This window comes from Hevea brasiliensis, chromosome 13 (genome assembly GCF_030052815.1).
Source record: "Hevea brasiliensis isolate MT/VB/25A 57/8 chromosome 13, ASM3005281v1, whole genome shotgun sequence".
Classification (NCBI taxonomy): Eukaryota; Viridiplantae; Streptophyta; class Magnoliopsida; order Malpighiales; family Euphorbiaceae; genus Hevea; species Hevea brasiliensis.
The window spans coordinates 60,179,385-60,196,580 of NC_079505.1; the positions used below are offsets into that span (position 1 = coordinate 60,179,385).

At 33.2% G+C, this 17,196-nt stretch overlaps 1 non-coding gene across 1 annotated transcript; it reads left to right on the top strand.

Moving 5' to 3' along the window:
- Positions 1–495: 495 nt before the first annotated feature.
- LOC131172406 (small nucleolar RNA R71) lies at positions 496–602 on the top strand. Its single transcript, XR_009142884.1, has one exon. It is a non-coding gene; the product is annotated as a small nucleolar RNA R71 (small nucleolar RNA).
- Positions 603–17,196: the final 16,594 nt, after the last annotated feature.

The window sequence follows — 17,196 nt, forward strand, 5'->3', positions numbered from 1 at the left end:
CAAAATATATTAAAATAGTTTTAATATGTTATTTATCATTGAAATCAGATAGATAAAAATAAATCTTGCATGATGCATGTGACCCTAAATGAAAATTTTTGAATTTCAATGATCTAAACTTGTGTTTTTCATGCTTTCACTCTTTTAGATTCATCCTCTTGTAACACAGGACACATATCAGTAGCATGACCCAAACCCGAACAAATTCGACATACCTTAACAATTTGCATGTTCCCTACAGCCAACTGCCTCACCGAAGAAGTTAAATCAGAAATTTATTACTCAAGGTTAGATGTACTTACCTCAGTAACCTCCATAGGTGTGTGATCCATTCTCATTCCAAACTGCTGAGAATTTGCTGCCATGTTAGCAATCAGCCTCCTTGCCTCTTCTGGTGTCTTATCAACCAAAGCTCCTCCACTAGAAGCATCTATCATACTGCGGTCTATTCGTAGAAGTCCCTCATAGAAATACTGAATCAATAGCTGCTCACTTATTTAATGACGGGGACAGCTTGCACACAGCTTTTTATATCTCTCCCAATACTCATACAAACTCTCTCCATTGTACTGCAGGATGCAACAAATTTCTTTTCTTACATTGGCAACACGGGAGGCAAGAAAATACTTCTCCAGAAATATCTACTTCATCCCATTTCACGAGTTGATAGATCCAGAAGGAAGGTAATACAACCAATCCTTAGCTGTGCCCTCCAGTGAGAAAGGGAAAGCTCAAAGCTTGATCTGATCCTCTGAAACTCCTTGAGGTTTCATGCTGGAACACACAACATGAAATTCCTACAGATGCTTATGTGGATCCTGACCTATAAGACCATAAAACTTAAGCAACAAATGGATTAGTCCAGATTTGAACTCAAAAGCAACATTTAAAGTAGGGTATTGAATACACAAAGGTTGTTGGTTTAGATCAAGAGCAGCCAACTCTTTCAAAGTCCTAGCAGCCATGGTCTCATTTTCAGAACTTGACTCTGAATCTAAATCCGAACTTAGCTCCTTTGGAGATTGGACTCCTTCAGATGTACTCGGAATCTGCCTAGCTTGCTTAGCCAATTTTCTTAACCGTTTAGCTATTTTTTCTACTTCTAGATCAAAAATCAACTCACCAGATTGAGAAGTTCTTGTCATAAACAAAGAGAAATCAAAGTAAAAATAGAAAAATGCCTTAAAACCCTAGAAAATAATCGAATTTGGCCTCAAGAGGGTAGGGCCAAAGAATTGGTCTTGATCAAAACATCGTTTCCTTCAAAATAGGTATGGGCTGCCCTCTAAATTCAACCAAACTTCTTGATGAATAATAAAACCGTAATTTTTTTTTCAGAAACCTGAAAATAACAACACTTCACAAATAAAATTAATAATAAAATACCCTAATACTAACAACACAAAATCCAATGAATTTCAGTCCTCGGCAACGGCACCAAAATTCTTAATAGCTGTCGAATCCACCAGAAATTTAATAAACTGAAATTACCAGTTATGAAATATTTTCTGCAGTAAGTGGTAAATCTAAGTCAAACCCTAGAGACTGAATTATTAAATTTCGTGCACTTGTGTAATGAAAAAAGAAACAAAGGTTGGAGGGGGTGTAATTTGCAATCCAAAAAAGAAATTAAAAATAAAAAATTAAGATATAAAATTAAATAAGAAACTTTCAAATTAAACAAACCTCAGTCCAAGGTAATTCTCATTCCAATGCATTGATTCGATCATAGACAAAAGAAATACAACTATATCTTATTGAATACATAACGTAGATTTACCAAACAGCGAGGTAAACCCCTGACTTCCCTAGACTCATCAATTCGAGCCCAGCACTCTTATTGATTCTAATTATTAACTGAGTTGGTATTAAGCAATCCTCATCAAATTAATAACTACCTTAAGAAAAGGAAGTAGTTAAGCTGAACAACAATTTATGAAGCATAAATCATTTAATCCACCCTATTGTTTCCTTAGGTTATTATCGAAAACTTGGATCATAATCAATAAAACCTAATTGCTACTCATGTTCAATCTTACACAACAATTATGGATTATGAAGATGAACTAGCAATTGATCAAATCAAACAATTAACTAATAGGCCTTTTTAGCTAATCATTCAACAAATCAAAAACAATTAAATCAGACAACAATAGATATTCATAAAAAGACATAAATTAAATTAAGAACCTGGTTTCACAAATCACACATAAGAACTTGAATCCCTTGAACTAAATTAAGAACTTAGCCACTCATGTTCATGGCTTACAGAAAAATAGAGGAAAAATAAAGAAGAAATCTAAAAAGAGAATGGAGAACGAAGGTCTCTAATGGAGAACAAAGGTCTGAATTGGGATGCTCTTAGCTGCTGCCCAAAGACGTATTTATAATAAAAAACCTATTCCCAAAGATAAGAACCAAACTAGGAAAAGTTTTGAAATTTGAAAGACAGATTTTTAGCCTGCATTCACGTCTCTGAAATCAAGGCCGATTTTCAGTGACTTCCTTTCAAAATCTGCCTCTGCCCTCTTCAGGAAAGTTGTATTACTATTTTTTAGCTTTCCAATGGGTACTCATTTGCCTAAATTTGAGATCTACAGCCCAAGTTTTGGTAAAAAAATTGGGACTAGTTCAGACAGATGGTCCAACCCATAGTCATTGCCATTTTTGATAATTAAAATGGCCTCATCTCGCGTCCAGCCCTTCATAGAAGTTGTAAAGGTGGACCTTAAGGTTCAATTGGGCTTGGGCATGCTGCATTTGGACATCTGAAACTCCAAATACAAAATAAATACTGAAACTGGTCATGACACATCGAGTTTGGGCTTTTCCAATAGATCCATAACTCATTTTGTCAACCTTGGAGACTGATTTCGGCTTTGGTCCCTCTTTATCATTTGAAGTGCTCTATCTTAGCTTTTCAGTGGATTAAGCAGCACTCAAATTACAGATCCATAATGTTAGAAACGCCAGAAAAATACAACAAAGGTCAAATGCTAAAAATTTCTCCATTTAACACAATTATTCCACAACTATATAAAAATATGCCTAAATGATAAATATATTTTAGCCAACTGAATTAAACATAAAAACACACTAAAAACACTAAATGTGATGGGAGTAAAATTAATAAATTATGCACTTATCAAAGAGTTACGGAGCCCTAGGTAGCATTAGCATGCCAAGAAAAGGTTAGGAGAATTTTTAAGATCGGTACAGACAGTTTTGGCTCCTTAAGCCAAACGGAGGGCATTTTGGTCATTTCGTCTTCAGAGACAATTTTTGACCAACTTGTCCAACTAAGTAAATACATTATATAATATAAAATGTGAATAAATATTGAAGAAAAATTTATTAAAAATATGTACAAGAGAAAAGAAAGAAAGACAAAATAAAATGAAACTAAAAACTCAATTATTACATCATGATGATGCAATAAAAAGTGGTTAGCCAATTAGACCTCAACAAGCCCACATTAAAACATTTAAAAGAGGATAAAATTGAATAAAAATTTGTTGTCTTCCTCTCTCATTTTCAGCCAGTCGAGACCCTCTCTTTAAATCCTCCATTGAAATACTTATTCCAAGCTTGATTTCCACCCAAAAACCACCATAAAAACCCTTCCTATCTTCACTAAAATTAATCCTTACCACTAAAGCAAGCTTGAGGTAGCAATTTGAAGAGGAAATTGAGAAGAATTACAAGCTCAAGTTAGCTCATCAAAAGGTTAGTGCTATATCTCTCCATCTTTCTCTTTAAATTTGAAGTTAGGTGTATGGATTTAGTTAGAAATTCATGAAATTAAAAGAACATACCTATGTATGGACCAACTAAAATTTTTGGCAGCCGTAGTGATGGAAGTGTTGATGAGTTTTGAATGAATTTAAGTTGTATATGGGTGGTCTGGAACATGAGTATGAGACTTAAACATCATTAAGTATGTTGAATTGATGTATATACATGAATAGATATTTGAGAATTAGGGTTTGAGGCATGAAGTTAGGGTTTTGTTCATGTGTTGTGGAATTGGAGTCCTAATAGTCAATTAGGGATTATTTGGCCATATTTGATGGGGAATTTAAGTGATTTATGCCAATGGTATTGAGGCTAGGTGTGCTACCTTAGGTGACCTACAGGGTTAGATATGAGTCCAGCAAGTTTGGGCAGCTGTAACATGAGTGGTGTAAGTTCAATTGGTGCAAGGCCAATTGACATGAAACTAGACACATAATGGCACAACATTAATGAAGAAACCTTACCTAGAAAACAAACTTAGAACACCTTAAAAATTGACCAAATCTGGGTAACCAACCTGCTGGTCCTAGAAATTGACCAAATGAATAGTGTTTGTTCAAATGGCCATAACTCAGTGTAGAAATGTCCAATTGACCTGAATTTTATATCAATAGAAAGCTTAGAAAATTTAGAACAACTTTCATAAAGAATAGAACTCCAAACTTTGACCACAACGTAATGGAATTGTCCACCAAAGTTAAGACACCAAATGTGGCAGAACCAATTCTGCCCAGAAATTCTGGTTACGGGTCAATCCGGCCAGTTATGGTAAAATGGCCATAACTTGAGCTAAAAAACTCCAAATTGAGTGATTCAAAAAGAAAATTAAAGAAGACACATGAAGGAACAACTTTGATGAAGAAAAGTTTTCCAAATTTCCACTGTAACAATAACCAATGGAACAGTAAACTTAAGGTATGAAATCTGAAGATTTTGAATAACATAAAATAAATTTTGAAATGGTATTGGCAATCAATGCCAGCAAAAATAAAAATGCAAAATGTGGTATCTTGGTGAACTTAGACTTAACAAATCTATTATGAATTAAAAATTCAACTTTTGTGTAGGAATGTCCAAGTAAATTGTAAGAACCAAAATTAATGGAGTGAAAGGTACCTCACTTAAATGATTTAATGAATGTTTAAATTATGTATTGCATTCATATGGGTCGAGGTGACATTAATACAGATCTATTTTCTCTAGTAAGGTTAAGAAATAAGGAGATAGCAGTTCCTGACTATTTACACCAGGTAAATTTTGAGGAAGAAATTTTTGTTAAAGGGAAAGAATTGTAACACCTTCACTTTAGCTAGTCCGTGCATTCAACTGTTCCGGTGATTATTATCGATCCGGACATTCGGAATGTCTGGAGCTATATGTGAACTAGAGTGAGGAGTCATAAATAACCTAAATAATGGTAAACAAAAATTAACAAATAATTTTAGAAATAAAATGCAATGAAGTTAAATGAGCCAGTGCCCTGGTGACCGGTGACCTTATGGGAAGTTGCGGTGAAGATAGCTAGTAACCCTCAACCCAAGGGGAATCCCGTGAAATAATTTCTGGGATGTCAGAGAAGACTTAAGGAGCCCTAGGTAGCATTAGAATGCCAAGAAAAGGTTAGGAGAATTTTTAAGATCGGTACAGACAGTTTTGGCTCCTTAAGCCAAACGGAGGGCATTTTGGTCATTTCGTCTTTAGAGACAATTTTTAACCAACTTCTCCAACTAAGTAAATACATTATATAACATAAAATGTTAATAAATATTGAAGATAAATTTATTAAAAATATGTAAAAGAGAAAAGAAAGAAAGACAAAATAAAATGAAATTAAAAACTCAATTATTACATCATGATGATGCAATAAAAAGTGGTTAGCCAATTAGAACTCAACGAGCACACATTAAAATATTTAAAAGAGGATAAAATTGAATAAAAATCTGTTGCCTTCTTCTCTTATTTCAACCAGCCAAGACCCTCTCTTTAAATCCTCCATTGAAATACTTCTTCCAATCTTGATTTCCACCCAAAATCCACCATAAAACCCCTTCCTATCTTCACTAAAATTAATCTTTACCACTAAAGCAAGCTTGAGGCAGCAATTTGAAGAGGAAATTAAGAAGAATTAGAAGCTCAAGTTAGCTCATCAAAAAGTTAGTTCTATATCTCTCCATTTTTCTCTTTAAAATTAAAGTTAGGTGTATGGATTTAGTTAGAAATTCATGAAATGAAAAGAGCATATCTATGTATGGACCAACTAAAATTTTTGGCAGCCTGAGTGATGGAAGTGTTGATGAGTTTTGAATGAATTTAAGTTGTATACAGGTGGTCTTGAACATGAGTATGAGACTTAAACACCATTAAGTATGTTGAATTGATGTATGTGCATGAATAGATATTTGAGAATTAGGGTTTGAGGCATGAAGTTAGGGTTTTATTCATGTGTTGTTGAATTGGAGTCCTAATTGTCAATTACTGATTATTTGGCTATATTTGATGGGGAGTTTAAGTGATTTATGCTAATGGAATTGAGATTAGGTATGCTGCCTTAGGTGACCTGCAGGGTTAGATGTGAGTCCAGCAAGTTTGGGCAGCTGGAACATGAGTGGTGTAAGTTCAATTAGTGCAAGGCTAATTGGACATGAAACTAGACACATATTGGCACAACTTTGATGAAGAAACCTTACCTAGAAAACAAACTTAGGAAACCCTAAAAATTGACCAAATCTGGGTGACTAACCTGCTGGTCTTAGAAATTGACTAAATGAACAGTGTTTGTTCAAATGGTCATAACTTAGTATAGAAATGTCCAATTGACTTGAATTTTATATCAATAGAAAGCTTAGACAATTTAGAACAACTTTCATAAAGAACAAAATTCCAAAATTTGATCACAACTTAATGGAATTGTCCACCAAATTTAAGACACCAAATGTGGCAGAACCAATTCGGCCCAGAAATTCTGAGTATAGGTCAATCCGGCCAGTTATGGTAAAATGGCCATAACTTGAGCTAAAAAACTCCAAATTAAGTTATTCCATAAGGAAATAAAAGAAGATACATAACGAAACAACGTTGATGAAGAAAAGTTTGCCAAATTTCCACTGTAACAATAACCAATAGTACAGTAAACTTAAGGTGTGAAATCTGAAAATTTTGAATAACATAAAATAAACTTTGAAATGGTATTGGCAAGCAATGCCTACAAAAATAAAATGAAAAATGTGGTATCTTGGTGAATTTAGGCTTAACAAATCTATTATGAATTAAAAAGTTAACTTTTGTGTAGGAATGGCCAAGTAAATTGTAAGAACCAAATTTAATGGAGTGAAAGGTACCTCACTTAAATTATTAAATGAATGTTTAAATTATGTAAATGTGAAGATGAGGTTTGTATTCTCATCACAAATATAACTTAGGAGGCATTGTTAATATATTTTAAAATGTGGTTTGAAAATCAATATAAATGAAAATGTTGAACCTAGGGACATGTGAAATGGTGTAATAGATTAGATAAGGAATTAGAAAGGAAAAATAGATGATATAATTGATAAATTGTGAATTTTATAAACGATATTCATGAACACATGCATTAGATGAAAATGAGTCTAGATATTGTACTTCCACTAGGAAATAAAGTTTAGAATGTTATAACAAATATAACGAGAACAAATTATTAAAAAAAAATAAAGTAAGATAAGATAGGGTGCTCCGGCACCGAGTGTGTGACATGCCTTGCTCGGCTACATGGTAGTCGGGTGAAGGGTGTTGCATTTAGTAGTATCAGAGCACGGTTTAAGCATTCCTAGGCATAGATAGATATAAGATGGTGTGCATAACATGTATTGCATTCATATGAGTCAAGGTGACATTAATGCAGATCTATTTTCTCTAGTAAGGTGAAGAAATAAGGAGATAGCAGTTCCTGACTATTTACACCAGGTAAATTTTGAGGAAGAAATTTTTGTTAAAGGGAAAGAATTGTAACACCTTCACTTTAGCTAGTCCGTGCATTCAACTGTTCTGGTGATTATTATCGATCCGGACATTCGGAATGTCTGGAGCTATATGTGAACTAGAGTGAGGAGTCATGAATAACCTAAATAATGGTAAACAAAAATTAACAAATAATTTTAGAAATAAAATGCAATGAAGTTAAATGAGCCAGTGCCTGGTGACCGGTGACCTTATGGAAAGTTGCGGTGAAGATAGCTAGTAACCCTCAACCCAAGGGGAATCCCGTGAAATAATTTCTGGGATGTCAGAGAAGACTTAAGGAGCCCTAGGTAGCATTAGAATGCCAAGAAAAGGTTAGGAGAATTTTTAAGATTGGTACAGACAGTTTTGGCTCCTTAAGCCAAACGGAGGGCATTTGGGTCATTTCGTCTTCAGAGACAATTTTTAACCAACTTGTCCAACTAAGTAAATACATTATATAACATAAAATGTGAATAAATATTGAAGAGAAATTTATTAAAAATATGTAAAAGAGAAAAGAAAGAAAGACAAAATAAAATGAAATTAAAAACTCAATTTTTACATCATGATGATGCAATAAAAAGTGGTTAGCAAATTAGAACTCAACGAGCACACATTAAAACATTTAAAAGAGGATAAAATTGAATAAAAATCTGTTGCCTTCTTCTCTCATTTCAGCCAGCCAAGACCCTTTCTTTAAATCCTCCATTGAAATACTTCTTCCAAGCTTGATTTCCACCCAAAAACCACCATAAAACCCCTTCCTATCTTCACTAAAATTAATCCTTACCACTAAAGCAAGCTTGAGGCAGCAATTTGAAGAGGAAATTGAGAAGAATTACAAGCTCAAGTTAGCTCATCAAAAAGTTAGTTCTATATCTCTCCATTTTTCTCTTTAAATTTAAAGTTAGGTGTATGGATTTAGTTAGAAATTCATGAAATGAAAAGAGCATATCTATGTATGGACCAACTAAAATTTTTGGCAGCTTGAGTGATGGAAGTGTTGATGAGTTTTGAATGAATTTAAGTTGTATACAGGTGGTCTTGAACATGAGTATGAGACTTAAACACCATTAAGTATGTTGAATTGATGTATGTGCATGAATAGATATTTGAGAATTAGGGTTTGAGGCATGAGGTTAGGGTTTTATTCATGTGTTGTGGAATTGGAGTCCTAATGGTCAATTACTGATTATTTGGCTATATTTGATGGGGAATTTAAGTGATTTATGCTAATGGAATTGAGATTAGGTATGCTGCCTTAGGTGACCTACAGGGTTAGATGTGAGTCCAGCAAGTTTGGGCAGCTGGAACATGAGTGGTGTAAGTTCAATTGGTGCAAGGCTAATTGAACATGAAACTAGACACATAAGGGCACAACTTTGATGAAGAAACCTTACCTAGAAAACAAACTTAGAAAACCCTAAAAATTGACCAAATCTGGGTGACCAACCTGCTGGTCTTGGAAATTGACTAAATGAACAGTGTTTGTTCAAATGGTCATAACTTAGTATAGAAATGTCCAATTGACCTGAATTTTATATCAATAGAAAGCTTAGAAAATTTAGAACAACTTTCATAAAGAACAAAATTCCAAATTTTGATCAAAACTTAATGGAATTGTCCATAAAATTTAAGACACCGAATGTGGCAGAACCATTTCTGCCCAGAAATTCTGGGTACAGGTCAATCCGGCCAGTTATGGTAAAATGGCCATAACTTGAGCTAAAAAAACTCCAAATTAAGTTATTCAAAAAGGAAAGTAAAGAAGATACATAACGGAACAACGTTGATGAAGAAAAGTTTGCTAAATTTCCACTGTAACAATAACCAATAGAACAGTAAACTTAAGGTGTGAAATCTGAAAATTTTGAATAACATAAAATAAACTTTGAAATGGTATTGGCAAGCAATGCCTACAAAAATAAAATGGAAAATGTGGTATCTTGGTGAATTTAGGCTTAACAAATCTATTATGAATTAAAAAGTTAACTTTTGTGCAGGAATGGCCAAGTAAATTGTAAGAACCAAATTTAATGGAGTGAAAGGTACCTCACTTAAATGATTTAATGAATGTTTAAATTATGTAAATGTGAAGATGAGGTTTGTATTCTCATCACAAATATAACTTAGGAGGCATTGTTAATATATTTTAAAATGTGGTTTGAAAATCAATATAAATAAAAATGTTGAACCTAGGAACATGTGAAATGGTGTAATAGATTAGATAAGGAATTAGAAAGGAAAAATAGATGATATAATTGATAAATTGTGAATTTTATAAATGATATTCATGTACATATGCATTAGATGAAAATGAGTCTAGATATTGTACTTCCACTCGGAAATAAAGTTTAGAATGTTATAACAAATATAACGAGAACAAATTATTAAAAAAAAATAAAGTAAGATAAGATAGGGTGCTCCGGTACCGAGTGTGTGACATGCCTTGCTCGGCTACATGGTAGTCGGGTGAAGGGTGTTACATTTAGTAGTATCAGAGCACGGTTTAAGCATTCCTAGGCATAGATAGATATAAGATGGTGTGCATAACATGCATTGCATTCATATGAGTCGAGATGACACTAATGCAAATCAGTTTTCTCTGATAAGGTGAAGAAATAAGGAGGTAGTAGCTCCTCGACTATTTACACCAGGTAAATTTCGAGGATGAAATTTTTGTTAAAGGGAAAGAATTGTAACACCCTCACTTTAGCTAGTTTGTGCACTCGACTGTTCTGGTGATTATTGTCGGTCTGGACAGTCAGAATGTCTGGAACTATATGTGAACTAGAGTGAGGAGTTATAAATAACCCAAATAATGATAAAGAAAAATTAACAAATAATTTTAGAAATAAAACACAATGAAGTTAAATGAGCTAGTGCCCAGGTGACCCGTGACCCTTACGGGAAGTTGCGGTGAAGATAGCTAGTAACCCTTAGCCCAAGGGGAATGCCGTGAAATAATTTCTGAGACGTCAAAGAAGAGTTATGGAGCCCTAGGTAGCATTAGAATGCCAAGAAAAGGTTAGGAGAATTTTTAAGATTGGTACAGACAGTTTTGGCTCCTTAAGCCAAATGGAGGGCATTTTGTTCATTTTGTCTTCAGAGATAATTTTTGACCAACTTGTCCAACTAAGTAAATACATTATATAACATAAAATATGAATAAATATTGAAGAAAAATTTATTAAAAATATGTAAAAGGGAAAAGAAAGAAAGACAAAATAAAATGAAATTAAAAACTCAATTATTACATCATGATGATGCAATAAAAAGTGGTTAGCCAATTAGAACTCAACAAGCACACATTAAAACATTTAAAAGAGGATAAAATTGAATAAAAATCTGTTGTCTTCCTCTCTTATTTTCAGCCAGTCGAGACCCTCTCTTCAAATCCTCCATTGAAATACTTCTTGCAAGCTTGATTTCCACCTAAAAGCCATCATAAAACCCCTTCTTATCTTCACTAAAATTAATCCTTAACACTAAAACAAGCTTGAGGCAGTAATTTGAAGAAGAAATTGAGAAGAATTACAAGCTCAAGTTAGCTCATCAAAAGGTTAGTGCTATATCTCTCCATTTTTCTCTTTAAATTTAAAGTTAGGTGTAAGGATTTAGTTAGAAATTCATGAAATTAAAAGAACATATTTATGTATGGACCAACTAAAATTTTTGGCAGCCTTAGTGATGGAAGTGTTGATGAGTTTTGAATGAATTTAAGTTGTATATGGCTGGTCTTGAACATGAGTATGAGACTTAAACATCATTAAGTATGTTGAATTGATGTATGTGCATGAATAGATATTTGAGAATTAGGGTTTGAGGCATGAAATTAGGGTTTTGTTCATGTGTTGTGGAATTAGAGTCCCAATGGTCAATTAGTGATTATTTGGCTATATTTGATGAGGAATTTAAGTGATTTTTGCCAATAGAATTGAAGTTAGGTATGTTGCCTTAGGTGACCTACAGGGTTAGATGTGAGTCCAGCAAGTTTGGATAGTTGTAACATGAGTGGTGTAAGTTCAATTGGTGCATGGCCAATTGGACATTAAACTAGACACATAGTGGCACAACTTTGGCGAACAAACCTTACCCAGAAAACAAACTTAGAATACCCTAAAAATTTACAAAATTTGGGTAACCCACCTACTGGTCCTGGAGATTGATCAAATGAACAGTGTTGGTTGAAATGGTCATAACTCAGTGTAGAAATGTTCAATTGACCTAAATTTTATATCACTAGAAAGGTTAGAAAATTTAGAACAACTTTCATAAAGAATAGAACTCCAAATTTTGACCACAACTTAATGGAATTGTCCACCAAAGTCAAGATACCAAATGTGGCAGAACCAATTCTGCCCAGAAATTCTAGGTACAGGTCAATCCGGCCAGTTTTGGTAAAATAACCATAACTTGAGCTAAAAAACTCCAAATGGAATGATTCAAAAAGCAAATTAAAGAAGACACATAAAGGAACAACTTTGATGAAGAAAAGTTTGCCAAATTTTGACTGTAACAATGACCAATGGAATAGTAAACTTAAGGTATGAAATTTGAAAATTTTGAATAACATAAAATAAACTTTGAAATGGTATTAGCAATCAATGCCAACAAAAATAAAATGTAAAATGTGGTATCTTGGTGAACTTAGGCTTAACAAATCTATTATGAATTAAAAAGTCAACTTTTGTGTAGGAATGGCCAAGTAAATAGTAACAACCAAAATTAATGGAGTGAAAGGTACCTCACTTAAATGATTTAATGAATGTTTAAATTATGTAAATGTGAAGATGAGGTTTGTATTTTCATCACAAATAGAACTTGGTAGACATTGTTAATATATTTTAAAATGTGTTTTGGAAATCAAAATAAGTGAAAATGTTGAATCTAGGGACATGTGAAATGATGTAATAGATTATATAAGGAATTAGAAAGGCAAAATAGATGATATAATTGATAAATTGTGAATTATATAAATGATATTCATGAACATATGCATTAGATGAAAATAAGTCTAGATATTTTACTTCCACTAGGATATAAAGTTTAGAATGTTATAAAAAAATATAACGAGAACAAATTATTAAAAGAATAAAGTAAGATAAGATTGGATGCTTCGGCACTGAGTGTAATATGCCTTGCTCGACGACACTGTAGTTGGGTGAGGGGTGTTGCATTTAGTGGTATCAGAGCACGGTTTAGGCATTCCCAGGCATAGATAGATAGAATAAGATGGTGCGCATAACATGCATTGCATTCAAACGAGTAGAGGTGACACTAATGCAGATCTATTTTCTCTGGTAAGGTGAAGAAATAAGGAGGTAGCAGCTCCTCAACTATTTACACTAGATAAATTTCGAGGACGAAATTTTTGTTAAAAGGGAATAATTGCAACACCCTTACTTTAGCTAGTCTATGCATTCAACTGTTCCGGTGATTATTATCGGTCCAGATAGTCGGAATGTCTGGAACTATATGTGAACTATAGTGAGGAGTCTTAAATAACCCAAATAATGGTAAAAAAAATTAAAAAAAAAATAGAAGTAAAATACAATGAAGTTAAATGAGTCAGTGCCCAGGTGACCCGTGACCCTTACGGGAAGTTGCGCTAAAGACAGCTAGTAATCGTAAACCCAAGAGGAATCCCTTGACATAATTTTTGGGACGTCAGAGAAGAGTTATGGAGCCCTAAGTAGCATTAGAATGGCAAGAAAAAGTTAGGAGAATTTTTAAGATCGGTACAGACAGTTTTGGCTCCTTAAGCCGAATGGAGGGCATTTTGGTCATTTTGTCTTCAGAAACAATTTTTGACCAACTTGTCCAACTAAGTAAATACATTATATAACATAACATGTGAATAAATATTGAAGAAAAATTTATTAAAAAAATGTAAAAGATAAAAGAAAGAAAGACAAAATAAAATGAAATTAAAAACTCAATTATTACATCATGATGATGCAATAAAAAGTGGTTAGCCAATTAGAACTCAACAAGCACACATTAAAACATTTAAAAGAGGATAAAATTGAATAAAAGTCTGTTGTCTTCCTCTCTCATTTTCAGCCAGTCGAGACCCTCTCTTCAAATCCTCCATTGAAATACTTCTTGCAAGCTTGATTTCCACCTAAAAACCATCATAAAACACCTTCTTATCTTCACTAAAATTAATCCTTAACACTAAAACAAGCTTGAGGCAGTAATTTGAAGAAGAAATTGAGAAGAATTACAAGCTCAAGTTAGCTCATCAAAAGGTTAGTGCTATATCTCTCCATTTTTCTCTTTAAATTTAAAGTTAGGTGTAAGGATTTAGTTAGAAAATCATGAAATTAAAACGACATATTTATGTATGGACCAACTAAAATTTTTGCCAGCCTTAGTGATGGAAGTGTTGATGAGTTTTGAATGAATTTAAGTTGTATATGGCTGGTCTTGAACATGAGGATGAGACTTAAACATCATTAAGTATGTTGAATTGATGTATGTGCATGAATAGATATTTGAGAATTAGGGTTTGAGGCATGAAATTAGGGTTTTGTTCATGTGTTGTGGAATTAGAGTCCCAATGGTCAATTAGTGATTATTTGGCTATATTTGATGAGGAATTTAAGTGATTTTTGCCAATAGAATTGAAGTTAGGTATGTTGCCTTAGGTGACCTACAGGGTTGGATGTGAGTCCAGCAAGTTTGGATTGTTGTAACATGAGTGGTGTAAGTTCAATTGGTGCATGGCCAATTGGACATGAAACTAGACACATAATGGCACAACTTTGGTGAAGAAACCTTACCCAAAAAACAAACTTAGAATACCCTAAAAATTTACAAAATTTGGGTAACCAACCTACTGGTCCTGGAAATTGATCAAATGAACAGTGTTGGTTGAAATGGTCATAACTCAGTGTAAAAATGTCCAATTGACCTAAATTTTATATCCCTAGAAAGGTTAGAAAATTTAGAACAACTTTCGTAAAGAATAGAACTCCAAATTTTGACCACAACTTAATGGAATTGTCCACCAAAGTCAAGATACCAAATGTGGCAGAACCAATTCTGCCCAGAAATTCTAGGTACAGGTCAATCCGGCCAGTTTTGGTAAAATAACCATAACTTGAGCTAAAAAACTCCAAATAGAATGATTCAAAAAGCAAATTAAAGAAGACACATAAAGGAACAACTTTGATAAAGAAAATTTTACCGAATTACGACTGTAACAATGACCAATGGAATAGTAAACTTAAGGTATGAAATTTGAAAATTTTGAATAACATAAAATAAACTTTGAAATGGTATTGACAATCAATGCCAACAAAAATAAAATGCAAAATGTGGTATCTTGGTGAACTTAGGCTTAACAAATCTATTATGAATTAAAAAGTCAACTTTTGTGTAGGAATGGCCAAGTAAATAGTAACAACCAAAATTAATGGAGTGAAAGGTACCTCACTTAAATGATTTAATGAATGTTTAAATTATGTAAATGTGAAGATGAGGTTTGCATTTTTATCACAAATAGAACTTGGTAGACATTGTTAATATATTTTAAAATGTGGTTTGGAAATCAAAATAAGTGAAATTGTTGAATCTAGGGACATGTGAAATGATGTAATAGATTATATAAGGAATTAGAAAGGCAAAATAGATGATATAATTGATAAATTGTGAATTATATAAATGATATTCATGAACATATGCATTAGATGAAAATGAGTCTAGATATTTTACTTCCACTAGGAAATAAAGTTTAGAATGTTATAAAAAATATAATGAGAACAAATTATTAAAAGAATAAAGTAAGATAAGATTGGGTGCTTCGGCACTGAGTGTAACATGCCTTGCTCGACGATACTGTAGTTGGGTGAGGGGTGTTGCATTTAGTGGTATCAGAGCACGGTTTAGGCATTCCCAGGCATAGATAGATAGAATAAGATGGTGTGCATAACATGCATTGCATTCATACGAGTAGAGGTGACACTAATGCAGATCTATTTTCTCTAGTAAGGTGAAGAAATAAGGAGGTAGCAGCTCCTCAACTATTTACACTACATAAATTTCGAGGATGAAATTTTTGTTAAAAGGGAATAATTGCAACACCCTCACTTTAGCTAGTCTATTTATTCAACTGTTCCGGTGATTATTATCGGTCCAGATAGTCGGAATGTCTAGAACTATATGTGAACTATAGTGAGGAGTCATAAATAACCCAAATAATGGTAAAAAATATTAAAAAAAATCTAAATAAAATACAATGAAGTTAAATGAGCCAGTGCCCAGGTGACCGGTGACCCTTACGGGAAGTTGCGCTGAAGACAGCTAGTAATCGTAAACCCAAGGGGAATCCCTTGACATAATTTTTGGGACGTCAGAGAAGAGTTATGGAGCCCTAAGTAGCATTAGAATGGCAAGAAAAAGTTAGGAGAATTTTTAAGATCAGTACAGACAGTTTTGGCTCCTTAAGCCGAATGGAGGGCATTTTGGTCATTTCGTCTTCAGAAACAATTTTTGACCAACTTGTCCAACTAAGTAAATACATTATATAACATAAAATGTGAATAAATATTGAAGAAAAATTTATTAAAAATATTTAAAAGATAAAATAAAGAAAGACAAAATAAAATGAAATTAAAAACTCAATTATTACATCACGATGATGCAATAAAAACTGGTTAGCTAATTAGAACTCAATAAGCACACATTAAAACATTTAAAAGAGGATAAAATTGAATAAAAATCTTTTTTCTTCCTCTCTCATTTTCAGGCAGCCGACACCTTTTTTTCAAATCCTCCATTTAAATACTTCATGCAAGCTTGATTTCCACCCAAAAACCACCATAAAACCCCTTCCTATCTTCACTAAAATTAATCCTTACCACTAAAGCAAGCTTGAGGCAGCAATTTGAAGAAGAAATTGAGAAGAATTACAAGCTCAAGTTAGCTCATGAAAAGGTTAGTGCTATATCTCTCCATTTTTCTCTTTAAATTTGAAGTTAGGTATATGGATTTAGTTAGAAATTCATGAAATTAAAGGAACATATCTATGTATGGATCAACTAAAATTTTTGGCAGCCTTAGTGATGGAAGTGTTAATGAGTTTTGAATGAATTTAAGTTGTATATGGGTGGTCTTGAACATGAGTATGAGACTTAAACATCATTAAATATGTTGAATTGATGTATGTGCATGAATAGATATTTGAGAATTAGGGTTTCAGGCATGAAGTTAGGGTTTTGTTCATGTGTTGTGGAATTGGAGTCCTAATAGTCGATTAGTGATTATTTGGCTATATTTGATGGGGAATTTAAGTAATTTATGCCAATGGAATTTAGGTTAGGTATGCTGCCTTAGGTGACATGCAGGGTTAGATGTGAGTCTAGTAAGTTTGGGCAGCTATAACATGAGTGGTGTAAGTTCAATTGGTGTAAGGCC